The sequence below is a fragment of the Ceratotherium simum genome, chromosome 3, assembly GCF_057802395.1.
Source record: "Ceratotherium simum simum isolate JZ-2026a chromosome 3, ASM5780239v1, whole genome shotgun sequence".
NCBI lineage: Eukaryota > Metazoa > Chordata > Mammalia > Perissodactyla > Rhinocerotidae > Ceratotherium > Ceratotherium simum.
In genome coordinates, this window is record NC_141902.1 from 75,843,140 (window position 1) to 75,855,922 (window position 12,783).

Sequence of the window (12,783 nt, forward strand, 5' to 3'; positions counted from 1 at the left end):
GGGAGAGGTTTTAGAGAAGCCCTTTTGGGAAGATGAAAATTTCCCAAAGAGGCCATTGCAGTTCCAAATTATCCTTAGTAAAATCATGACAACAAGGAAGGAAGCAAACCGAGTTGCCAGAGGATATAGTCAAGAAGGGGATTTTGCAGTCCACTGAGAAGATTCCGTGTTCTTAATTAATGGTAACATTATATTTATGAACAGAGAAACTTGGGACTCTAAACTTGCCTCTGTTTGTCTGGGACTCTAACTCAGATTCTAGATTATACTTAAAATCTTAAGAATCAAAAAAATCTGCTCTTACCAGCATCAAAGGATATTTATCTGGAGCAATAGTTTGGGAGACCAGTGGATCACCAACCAATCTGTCAGAAGCAAGGTGCATTTTAGGGTCCTGGGTGAGGCGTCCAGGGTACCAGTGATGAATCTTAACTCATGCAAACAGCAGCACTGTAACTGTCACAGAAAAACTTTAGTGGGCAGTGGTAAAATTGGTTAAAAAAAGATTTTATTCAGGACTATTGCAATACGGGAAAACAAGCCTTAATATAGAACCAGGCTCAATTCAGAATACAGTATGGACAAGTGGGAATTTAAAGCCAAAGGGTCTGGTGGGGTTCAGTGAATGGAAAATTACTAAGATAAAATCAAGAGTAACGGCTAAACCAATCTAATAGGATTCTTGCTGAAGACAGGCTATACTGATCAGAGGTCACTTGGTGGACTATGAAGATAAAACACCTGATTATATATCAACGGTGATCAGACACGGAGGATGAGACACCTTTGCTAAACTGACTTAGCAGGATTTATGCTAAGGATTTTACAAGGAAGTGCACATATGGGCCAAAGGAAGGTGCGGTAGCCTGACTAAAGTTTGGTCAAGCAAATAATTTTTGTGAATTCCAAAGGGAAATTGGGTAACTATTCCACAGTGGAGGTAAAGAAGTGTATGTCTGTAATATAGGAGATTCCTTAGGTGTCTCTTAGTATTACAGTGCCCTGTGATTAAGATCAATGGAAAACTACAACATCCCAATCCAAGCAGGACCAGTAGAGGCCCTAGACCCATCACGATTGAAGGTTTGAATCACCCCATCAGTAAAGAATCACGACTATCTGAGGTGCTTGCTGATGCAAAGGAAACACAGAATGGGTAATAGCAGAAGGTAGTTATAAATCAAGCTTTGAACTCATAACCAGTTATAAAAACAAGGACTGTAATTGTCATGATTTATTTTGCTATGAATGTGTTTGTATTATACATATGTATATTAAGCAAATATTTTTGCTTTTTTATCCTCTTTATTCCTTTATTTGCAACATGAGATGTATTGACTTTATGTCATATATTTAAGTATTGTTAATTTTATACCATACTATTTGTTATAGGATATATAGGAGAAGAGTAAACATCATTCATGGACTTTACCTCCTGATCGAGGGAAGGTGTGTGTGTGTGTTTGGTTGTGCACAGGATAGATGTATCATATTAGGTAGATTCTGACCTAGTAATTATCTTTATTTGGAGATGACCTGTAGATTAAGGCAATGCCTATAGGTGTCAAGTAGGCATGGATGGACTCGTGATGGTTAATTTTATGTGTCAACTTGACTTGGCTAAGGGAAGCCTGGTGAGCCAGTAAAACATTATTTTGGGATGTGTCTGTGATGGTGTTTCTGGAAGGGATTAACATTTGTTTTAGTAGAGTGAACAAAGAGATCTGCCCTCACTAATGTGGCAGACATCATCAAATCTATTGAAGGCCTGAATAGAACAAAAAAGGGAAGAAAGGTTATAGTTCCTCTCATCTTCTTGAGCTGGGAAGTCCATCTTTTCTTGCCCTTGGTCATCAGAACTTCTGGTCCTTGGGTCTTTGGATTCTAAACTTTATACTATGGGCCCCTGGTTCTCAGGACTTTAGTTGGGACTTGGAGTTACACCATGGGCTATCTAGTTACCACCCTTCTCTGCTTCAACTGAATTATTCCACCAGCTTTCCTGGTTCTATAGCTTGCAGATGGCAGTTTGTGGGACTTTTCAGTCTCCATAAATCCCTGAGCCAATGCCTATGAAAAATCTCCTCTTACCTATCTATCTATCTATCTTTCTATCTATCTATCTATCTATCTATCTATCTATCTATCTATCTATCTATCTATCTATCTAATCTCCTGTTGGTTTTGCATTTCTGAAGTACCCTGACATCCACAGATTTTGGTACCAAGAGTTGTTCTAGTTGAACACAATTTTTTTTTGAGGAAGATTGGCCCTGAGCTAACATCTGTTGCCAATCTTCCTCTTTTTCTTTTTTCTCCCCAAAGTCCCAATGCATAGTTGTATATCCTAGTTGTAGGTCCTTCTGCTTCTTCTATGTTGGATGCCGCCTCAGCATGGCTTGATGAGTGGTGGGTAGGTCTATGCCCAGGATCTGAACTGGTGAACCCCGGGCTGCCAAAGCAGAACAGGCAAACTTAACCACTAGGCCACTGGGCTGGCCTGGGAACAGAATTTTAAGGATGTTTTCTCTATTCCTTCTGGGGTTCCTGGAATTGGCTCTGTAATATTATTAGATTAAAGAATGCTGATGACTCTATTTCCAGTAGAAAACAAAGCACTCACAGTTCATGTTGAGAACTGTTTTTAGAGATTTTCCTAATCAACTACCTATATGAAGGAAGGAACTAATATGTATGATACTTTTAAACATTTTTGAAATACTATGGAATGTAATGATGTTGGTTGATTCCTCCTTATGTTGCTGGACAAAGTGGTGGAAGGAAAAGATGAGTTTACAGATTCAAATTCTCAGCTCAAGTTGTGTAAATGACCTAACAGCTTCTAGGTATGCCCTGAGGGACAGAATTATCATCTGTCAGAGGTGAAATTGCTGAAAATAACACTGCAATTGGTGAAAATCAATGCATATGAACCCAAGGCTACTAGGGTGTCTACTGTTAAAGTGTGTCATTAACTGAGAAAATAAAGGATCCTGTACTGTGGGATGGGATCACGTGGCAGATGTTTGGTAATAAATATGACAAAATTCAGGGCCTTTTACCTCAGTAAAATATAAGAGTCCAGTGGTATAGGGCATGTCCAAATATCCCATTTAAGGTGAATGATAACTTGTTGCATCTGGCTCCTCCTACAACCAAGAAAGAGGCACATTGCCTGGTGGTTCTCTTTGGATTTAGGAAGTAATATATTCCTCATCTGAGTGTGTTAAACTCGCCCATTTATTAAGCAACCCAAAAAGCTGTTAATTTTGAGTGGGGCCTAGAACAAGAGAAGGCTTTTCAACAGGTTCAGTCTGCTGTGCAAACTGCTCTGCCACTAGGGCCATATATGCCAGAAGTCTGAATGGTTCTCAAAGGTTCACTGGCAGTTAGGGATGCTATTTGGAGCATTTGACAGCCCTTATAAATGAATAGCAGAATAGGTGTTTAGGATTTTGGTACAAGGTCTTGCTTTCATCTGCAGATATATACTCTCCTTATGAGAACAGCTCTTGGCCTGCTACTGGTCCTCAGCAGAGAGAAAATGCTTGACCATAGGCCACTAAGGTTCCATATGACTGAACTGCCCATCATGAACTGGGTGTTATAAGACCTACTAAGTCCTAAAGTTGGGCATGCACAGCAGCCTCCCACCATCAAATGAAAGTGGAATACAAATGATTAGTCCTGGGCAGGCCGTGAAAACACTAATAAGTTACATGAAGAAATGTCACAAATGCCCTTGGTCTTTATTCCTGCTACACTGCCTTCTCTTTTGAAAACTAGCCTACACCTATTGCCTCATGGGCATCTCCCTATGATCAGTTGATAGAAGAAGAAAAGAGGTGGGCCTGGTTTACAGATGGTTCTCTTCCATATGCAAGCACCACCAGTGGTAGGCCACTACCAGTGGGTAGTTGTAGGACTAGAGCCTGTTTTGAGACATCCCTGAAGGACAGTGGTGAAGGGAATTTCTTCTAGTGGGCAGAAATTTGGGCAGTGCACCTGAGTGTTCAATTTGCTTGGGAGGAGAAATGGCAGATGGGCTATTATATACAATTGCATGGGCTAACCAATGCTTGGGTGTGATGGTCAAGGACTTGAAAAGAAAAACATTGGAAAATTGGTGACAGAAAAATTTGGTGAAGATGTATGTGGATAGTCCTCTCTCAATGGGAAAAGAACATGAAGATTTTTTTTCCATGTGAATGCTCACCAAAGGATGGTGTCATCAGAGGAGGATTTCAATAAACAAGTGCAGAGGATGACACATCAGTGAATACCAGTCAGCCTCTTTTCCTCACCACCCCTGTCATTACCCACCAGGCTCATAAAGAGAGAGGCCATAGTGGCAGGGATGGAGTTCATGCATAGGATCAGCAACATGGACTTTCATTCACCAAGGCCGAGGGCCCAATCTGCCGGCAAGTGACAGCAGCATTATGTCTGTGATGTGGCATCATTTCCTAGGGTGTTCAGTCAGCTACCTGCTGATAGGTTGTTTACACTGAGCTGCTTCCATCTATGAAGGGGCAGGGTTTGTCCTTCCTGGAATAGACACTTACCCTCGATATGAAATTGCTTCCCCTTCATGTAATGCTACTGCCAAAACAAACAAACAAACAAACAAAAACTATGGATTAAAGAATGTCTTAGCTACTACCATAGTATTCCACAAAGCAAGCATTACTTCAGATCAAAGAACTCACTTCACAGCAAAGGAAGTGTAGCAATGGGCCCACGCTCATTGAATTTACTGTCTTACCATGACAATCACCATGTGAAGCAGCTGGCTTGATAGAAAGGAAGAAGGGCATTTTGTAGACTCAGTTTCAGTGCCAGCTAGGTGGCAATGTGTGGTAGCACTGTAGCAGGGGTTTCCAGGAGGCTGTATATGTTCTAAATCAGGGTCCAATAAATGGTGCTGTTTCTCTGCTACCCTGGATTCACAGGTCCAGGAATCAAGAGTTAGCAATGGGAGTGGCACCACTACCTATTACCCCTAGTGGCCTACTAGCAACATTTTTGCTTCCTGGTCCTATGATTTTATGCTCTGCTGACCTAGAAGAGGAAGGAATGCTTTCATCAGAAGACAAAACAGTGATTTCCCTTAAATGGGAATTAAGGCTGCCTAATGTCCACTTTCTGTTCCTCATACCTCTGAATCAACAGCAAGGAAGGGATTTACCTGCTGGCTGGAGTGATTGATTCTGGCTACTATTAGAAAAAGTTCATAGTTGGGCAGTCATTAACGTGGTAAAAATGGATTTATTCAGGACTATTTTAGTAGGGGAAAGGAGACCTCTGTACAGAACCAGGCTCAAATCTGAATAAACAATTCACAAATGGGAATTAATAGTAAAGAAGCATGGTAGGGGTCACTATTTGGAAAATTGCTAATAGGAAACATCAAGGGTAAAAAAGAATTCTGACTAAACCAATCTAACTGGATTCTTGCTGAAGACAGGCTGGGCAGATCATTCATCATCTGCCAATGGAGGAGGATAAAAATCCCAATTAGATATTGAGGGTGATCAGATATGGAGGATGAGGGACTCTCGCGAAACTCACTTAGCAGGGTTCTTGCCAAGGATTTTATATATTTTATATCTTGCCAAGCACAGATGGGCCTAGGAGAAGGTTCAGGAGCCTGACTATAGTTTGGTCAAGTAAATAATTTTTGTTAGTTTCCCCTCATGTTCAAGAAAAGAAGACATTTCTTCTTTCCTTTAACATTATAAGTCCATTTTCTTTTTTGGTCACCCTTTGTTCACTAAGGACCTGGTTACTCATCTGTTGAGACTTGGTACTAGTGGGTATTTTCTGGATGGTGCTAGCAGTCAAGTACTTAACACAGTGAAATTTCTATAAAAGTAAAAGAAAACAAAGATTAGTAGTTAAAAACCCAGTTTCTGATTCCAGTGGGCAGCTAGGCAAGATTTCTTGATGTTGGACTCAAATCATCTGTAGATGGTAGAGTCAGAACAGCAGTGGTAAGCCAATGGATTTTTTGTTTTGCAGTTTGAATGTCTGTGGTGATAGCATTATGTTTCTAGTGAATTTTCTGAGTGGCTCACCAGCAGCAGGCAGAAAGGTTGCTCATTCATAGTCAATTGTTGTGATTTCCTTGAAGTTTATATCAAGTCATGCAGGTTCAATGAGTAAGGATTCAGGATAAGGGCAGTTTTAATTCTCAATGATTCCAAGTCAAAAGGGAGAAAAATTTGAAACATTAATTTTGAGATTTTTAGACAGATATTAGAAGAAACTAGCCGAATCTAGGATCTATCAAGGACTGTCAAAAGATGCAAGATGAATCCCACAAGAATAAACTATGCTTTCCATTTAAACTTGATTTTTCACTCTAAAGTCTCCACTATTTCTATCAAACAGAATCAAAATCAGACTAAATTGTTTGCAAAATAAGTCATCTCATTAACCTTGCCCTGATTATTTATGTAAGTGTAGAAAAAACAATGTTCCACATTCCACATAATTCTCTGAATTTGCTTTGCTGCAACTTTTCATAAGGACCCTCAGATTGAAGTTTTCAAAGTCTTTTGAGGCTAGGAAGCCAAGCCAAGAACTTGCCACCAGATTATGTCTATAGATTTGGGTGAATTTCTCTCTTCTTGAGGTCCCAAACATCCTGAGGTTTCTGGTTCTGCCAAGAAGATTTTGAAGAAAAATACATAAATTTACATAGCATTAAAAAAATGTAGCTCTTTTAGTATTGAGAATACTCAGTTTTTCTTAAGTAATCAAAGACCTAGTAAGGACAACGTAAAGCACAGGATATTATTTTTAAACACAAAGTCTTTGTTTCAAAGACAGAGATTATTTAAAAGTTAAAAAAAAACTTTTTTACAATATCTCATTAATAGCAGAATAGTAATCTAAGAAAACTTATTGTTTTAGTAAAGAGAGACCCAGATTCTGGATTTGCATCAGTGTACTAGTCATTCTAAGGCTAATTTTAAAGTAAACTTACAAATAAACTTATTCAATCATTGCCTGTTTTGATCACATAAGACAACATTCCTTTTTCAAGAGTACTTTGCCCCCAAATTCTACAATCAAAAAAATACATCCATTCAGTTTTTGTCTTACTCTTTTTCTCTTTTGTATTCTGGAACAACCGATCCTTCTTCTCTTGGACAAAGTTACTCACTTTTTCCCTTAACAAAAACACATCCTTCATATTTTTCTTTGTCAAAACATATCTTACTTTTCTTGCATATGGAGGTTTTATTCCTTTACTCTTGTTAGTCCTAATAGTGTCATTTGCAAATATTGATCAGAATTTCTAACCATTAGTCACATTTCTTTTACAGAGAAAACTAGGGAGTGAGCAATTTTTAACTGTCTCATACTATTGTTCTGTAGCAAACAATGAATACATCATTTCATAATTTTCTAGAGGCATATGCCTTTTCATACTACTAATCTCATGTTTATTAAGAGACCGTCATATATTTGTTTCTCTAAAGTATAAAAATCAGATGCCAAAAATAGGTACATTTTTGTTCAGCAATTAATACTTTAATATTTTTGCTTATTGGGAAATTACCTAGGTATTTAATAAATACCCATTATTTATCTTTCCACAGCATAGCTTTAAGGTTTCAAGTTCCTAAAATAGTTTGTAGAACCATTGTTAAGTAGAAGTATTATTAAATATAATTATTGTTGCAAGTTAATTTATAATTGCTATCCCACTTACAACTATCTTATACTCTTGGATTCACATTTATGTTTGAACTAATCATAAAAATCATGAGCTGAACAAACAAGTGTAGCCATCGTTCTAAGTTATTTTTCTTGTTGAGAAATTATGCAAGTGTCAATAAAATCTCAGAAGCCAAGAACCTAAAAGTTAAACATATGCTCTCCCTTCTTTGTTTCTCTTTTAAATTTACTACTGTGCTTGGCGGCCATCAAGCAACTCATTTTTAATGTATATATTTTCTTTAGTTGGATTTATAGTTTTACCATCTTAAACATCTAGTAGAGGTAACATAAGCTTCTTTAAGTACGACACTTAGGTAGAAAGAAATTTTATGTGTTCATTATATTAAATTCTAACAACTCTAAGGGCATGCTTATTTTTATTTTACCAGCAGTTTTTAAAACTAGCTTTAGTTATGATGGATTATCCTAGGTAAAGAAAACTTTAAGAAGATTAGATTTGTTTCTGTATTTCTGAGTTTGAGAAATATTTATATAAATGCTCATTTATTTCTAAGCATTTTTAATAGAACTCTTTTAATGGATTCTATAAATTAATGTAATAATATACTTCAGAGGTAGAAAATGTCATACATACAAAACATACATACATTCATACATACATATATATACATACATAAACTTACAGGAAGATGCAAAAGGAGATCTTGTAGCGTTCTTTCTAAAATATTAGCCATGAATTAGTAAAAGACAGTAAAATAATCTCACTGGTTTATCTCCAGTTTATATTTTTATTTAAATTGTGTTTCTGGCAAATGGGCAAGTAAGGTTATATGTTTACCAATATTTGTGGAGGAGACTATTAAGATTGTCTTTTGCCCTGACAGATAATCTGATGGAGGCGGATTAGGCCACTGACTGAGGAGACATCTAGCATCTATCTGGATGACTCCAAAACCCATCAGAGTGAAGGAATCATCCATTTCTGTTTCCAAATATCATTTTTTCTCTTTTCAGCCTCAGATGGTGGATTTGGGGGTCTCTTAGACCCTAGGGAACCCCCAATAGAAGGTAGAGGGCCTAAAGTTTGAGTGACTGTGGGATCTGAGGTGCTGAGGTGGGAAGGGGTAGTCTGGCTGGTGGACACAGGGTTGGCAGAGGTAGGGGTTTTGAAGGGGGCCATATCAAAGGATTAAGGGAACTAGAGGGAAGATCCAAAGCATAAAGTGAAGAAAGGGGAGCAGGGGTGATGGAAAGGGAGAGATTTTAGAGGAGTCATTGGAGAGATCATAAGTTTCCCAAAGGTCCATTGAAGTTTCAAATTATCATTAATAAAATCATGTTAACAAACAAGGCAGTAGACAATGTTGGCAGAGCATATAGTCAGAAGGAATTCAACAAAGGGGTTTTCATTCCACTGAGAAGCTCCCATGTTGTTAACTAGTGGTACTATACACTTATCTACAGAGGAACTTGGGACTTGAACACGACTTGTTCTCTAACACAATTAATTAGAGAAAAACCCAGGACTTGAACCCTCCTCTCTTTGTCAGGGACTATAAATAAGCCATAGAGTATACACAAAATCTTATGAATCAAAATTTGTTCCTACCAGCTTCATGGGACAATTGTCTGGACCAATGGTTTAGGAGGTGGACTCACCAAAGTATCCTTGATCAATCAGATGTGAAGATAAAGTCTTCAAAGGTGCACACTTAGAGTCCTGGGAGAGTGGTCCAGAGCTCCAATGATGAATTTAATCTATCCAGTTTTGGCATTGTAACTGTTAAAGAAAAACCACCACTTTAAAGGGGTAAAACAGATTTTATTCAGGATTGTTGAAATAAGGAAAAAGAGATAATATAGGAACAGGCTCAATCCCAAAAAGAACTTGGGCAAATGGGAATTGAAAACCAGGGAGCCTGGTGTGGTTCAGTGGATGAAAAATTACTGTGAGGCAACATCAGGTTTAGGGGGGATTTTGCTAAACTGACCTAACAGGGTTCTTGCTGAAGACAGGCTAGATTGAACGGACATCACCTGTGGATGGCAGAAGATGAGACTCTTGATTAAATATCAAGGGTGATCAGACTTAGCAGATTAGAGGCCCTTGCTAAACTGATTTAGCAGGGTTGATGCAATGATTTTACAAGAAAGTGCACAGATGATCCTAGGAGAAGATTCAGGAGCTTGACAACAATTTGGTGAAGCAAAGAATCTACGTCACTACCAAAGGAAAATGGGAAAACTATACAATGGAGCAAGGGATAGTATGTCTGGGATACAAAATATCCCTTAGGGTGTCTGTTAGTATTACCGTGCCCTGTGATTATGGTCAATGAAAAATGTTAACAACCAAATCCAAGAAGGACTAGTAATGGCCTAAATCCTTTGGGAAAGAAGGTTTGCGTCACTCCACCAGGTAAACAACCATAAGCAGTTGAGGTGCTTGCTGATGCAAAGGGAATACATTACAGTAGTAGAATAAGGTAGTTATAAATACCACCTACTATGACATAATCAGTTACAGAAAGGAGGACTGTAATTGTTATGAGTATTTACTTCTTATCTTTTTATGAATAAGTTTGTGTTTATATATATTGATATTAAGCCCATGTCTTTGTTTCCTAGCCTCTTTTATTTCCCTATCATGTAACATGGAATGTATTGAATTTATATAACAGTATCTAAGGGTTATTACTTTTACATCATACTAATTTTTATAGGATATCTACGAGAAGAGTAAACATCACCAAAGAATTTTAACTCCTTTTTGGGGGAAGAGGTTAGTGTGTTTTTGGTAGTATGCAGCATACTTCTATCATGTTAAGCAGAATTATGACCACATTATTGTCTTTAGTTAAAGATGAGTATGGTTTAAGGTGATGTGTATATGTATTAAGGTTATAAGGGATGGACTTGTGATGGTTAATTTTGTTTCAACTTGACCGGGTTAAGGAATTTACAGACAGCTGCTAAAACATTATTTCTCATTGTGTCTGTGAGGGTGTTTCAGAAGGGATTAGCATTTGATTCAGTAGACTGAGTAAAGAGATTTGCTCTCACCAATGTGGGAGAGCATCCTCCAGTTGGAATAAAGGGCCATGATAGACCAAAAAGGCAAAGGAAGGGCAAATTTCTTCTCCTCTCCCAGAGCTTGGATGTCCATCTTTTCCTGTGTTTAGACATCAGAGCTCCTCAGTTTTGGATCTTCGGACTTTAAGACTTACACCAAGGACCCCCTAGTTCTCAGGCCGTTGGCATGAGACTAGCAGTTACACCTGGGCTGGTCTGGTTCTCAGGCCATTGGGCTCAGACTGAAGTATATCACTGGCCTTTCCTGGTTCTAAAGCTAGAAGATGGCATATTATGAGACTTCTATCCTCCGTAGCCACCTGAAACAGTTTCTATGATAAATATTCTCTTATGTATACCTGCATATCTATTTATTTATTATAAGTTCTGTTTTTCTGTTTATACTGACTAGTATAGATTTTGTATTGGACAGTGGTTCTAGAGAACAGAATTCTAAAGATAAGTTTCCTGAATTGGTTATGGGGTTTCTGGAATTGTGCCTCTAATTTGATAAGATTTAAATACACTAATGACTGTATTTCCAGTAGTAGTCAGAGCACTATTTGTCCATAGTATGAGCTGTTTATAGAGATATGCAAAATGTCTGCATTGGATATTCCTAATCAACCACTTATAAGAAGTGAGGAGCTAAGTAACTCTGTATATCACAGTTTAGAATATTTTGGGAAAACTAAGGAATATAATGACATTGGTTGGTTCCCCCTATTGTTGCTGGACAAAGTGGTGAAAGAAAACGATGATCTCAGGGATTTGAAATCTCAGCTCAAGCATTACATCAATAACCTAAGAACTTCAAAGTATGCCCTGAGAGACCTCATCTCCTGTCAGGGCTGAGGCTGCTACAAATCAAACCGTGATTATACAAAGTTTTAACCTGGTGACTCCCAGAATCCCTGGGTATCTACTGTTAAACACAGAGTATTGATTGCTCAAGAATAGTTTTCTGTGTCTTGGTTTGGCATGTGGGAAGATCTCGATGATCTGAGGACATAGAGCTGCTAAATTGTGATGAGTCGTCTTCACCAGTGAAACTGGTCTCCCAACACCCAGTGGAAATGATCTCCTTAACACCTTTGGCAATGGCATCCCCATCCCAAGTGGTAGCAGCCTCCCAATCCACATGGTATCATCATTTATACCTCTGTTGGAGGGGATTAACCCTGCATTAACTGAGAAAATGATAATGGCAGATCATTCTCCTGAGGCAGTGAACACCTATGACTAGATTCAAGTCTCACCAGGCTACTAAATGTGAGGCACAATGTGTGATCCATTAGGAAGTGTACTGACTCAAAAGAACTACTTAAGTTTCCTAATTTTACAAGAAGAAATCTTGGGGGTATGTGTAGAAATATTTACTAAGGGTGTTGGATAATGGTGGAAGGAATCAAAGTTGGATCAGCTGTATTTATTTATATAGACCCACTAAGTAGAGATTCTACATTTAATGTCTGGTTCTTGAGTTGGAAAGGGCTACAGCAGTTTGTTGGATTGGTTGGCAACAACATAGATCAAAAGATAGATTACAGTGAGTGAAATGAAAATGCTCAATCTCCCTTGGTTTAATGTAGAAGAAAGTATTCAAAAGCTTAGGGAGATTGGAATGTTAGAGTGAGTTTGTCATAGAAGACCTATTTATCCATACTAAGAGGGACCATAAGACCTACCTATTTCCAATAATTTGAGAAATAAATTTGAGAGTGAAGCCCCAGAATCGTTGCTGAACTGCGTGGTTTCTCTTCTCTTGAGGCCAGGCCCTACAGTGGGAACCACAGCCACTCAACTGGAAAGTCTAAATGCAGTGGGAGTAATTGGGTCCCAGAAAGGCAGTGGCCAAGTGGCATCGCTCAAACATCAAAGGCCAGGTAGCCATAGTAACTGCAGAGGAAAGCAGGCTCAAAACAGCAATCAGAACATTTTCACTGGCATAGACTTAAAGCATTGACTAGTTAATCATGGTATTACTAGAGTGAAAGAAATACCCTACTAAAATCCTAC

The 12,783-nt window shown here is 38.3% G+C and overlaps 1 long non-coding RNA gene across 1 annotated transcript; it reads right to left on the reverse strand.

Moving 5' to 3' along the window:
* Positions 1–5,132: 5,132 nt before the first annotated feature.
* LOC147917649 (uncharacterized) lies at positions 5,133–9,465 on the reverse strand. The gene is made up of 3 exons (XR_015551733.1): positions 9,352–9,465; positions 8,376–8,410; positions 5,133–6,664 (listed from the first exon to the last, which is right to left on the reverse strand). It is a non-coding gene; the product is annotated as an uncharacterized LOC147917649 (long non-coding RNA).
* Between the last annotated feature and the right edge of the window lie 3,318 nt (positions 9,466–12,783).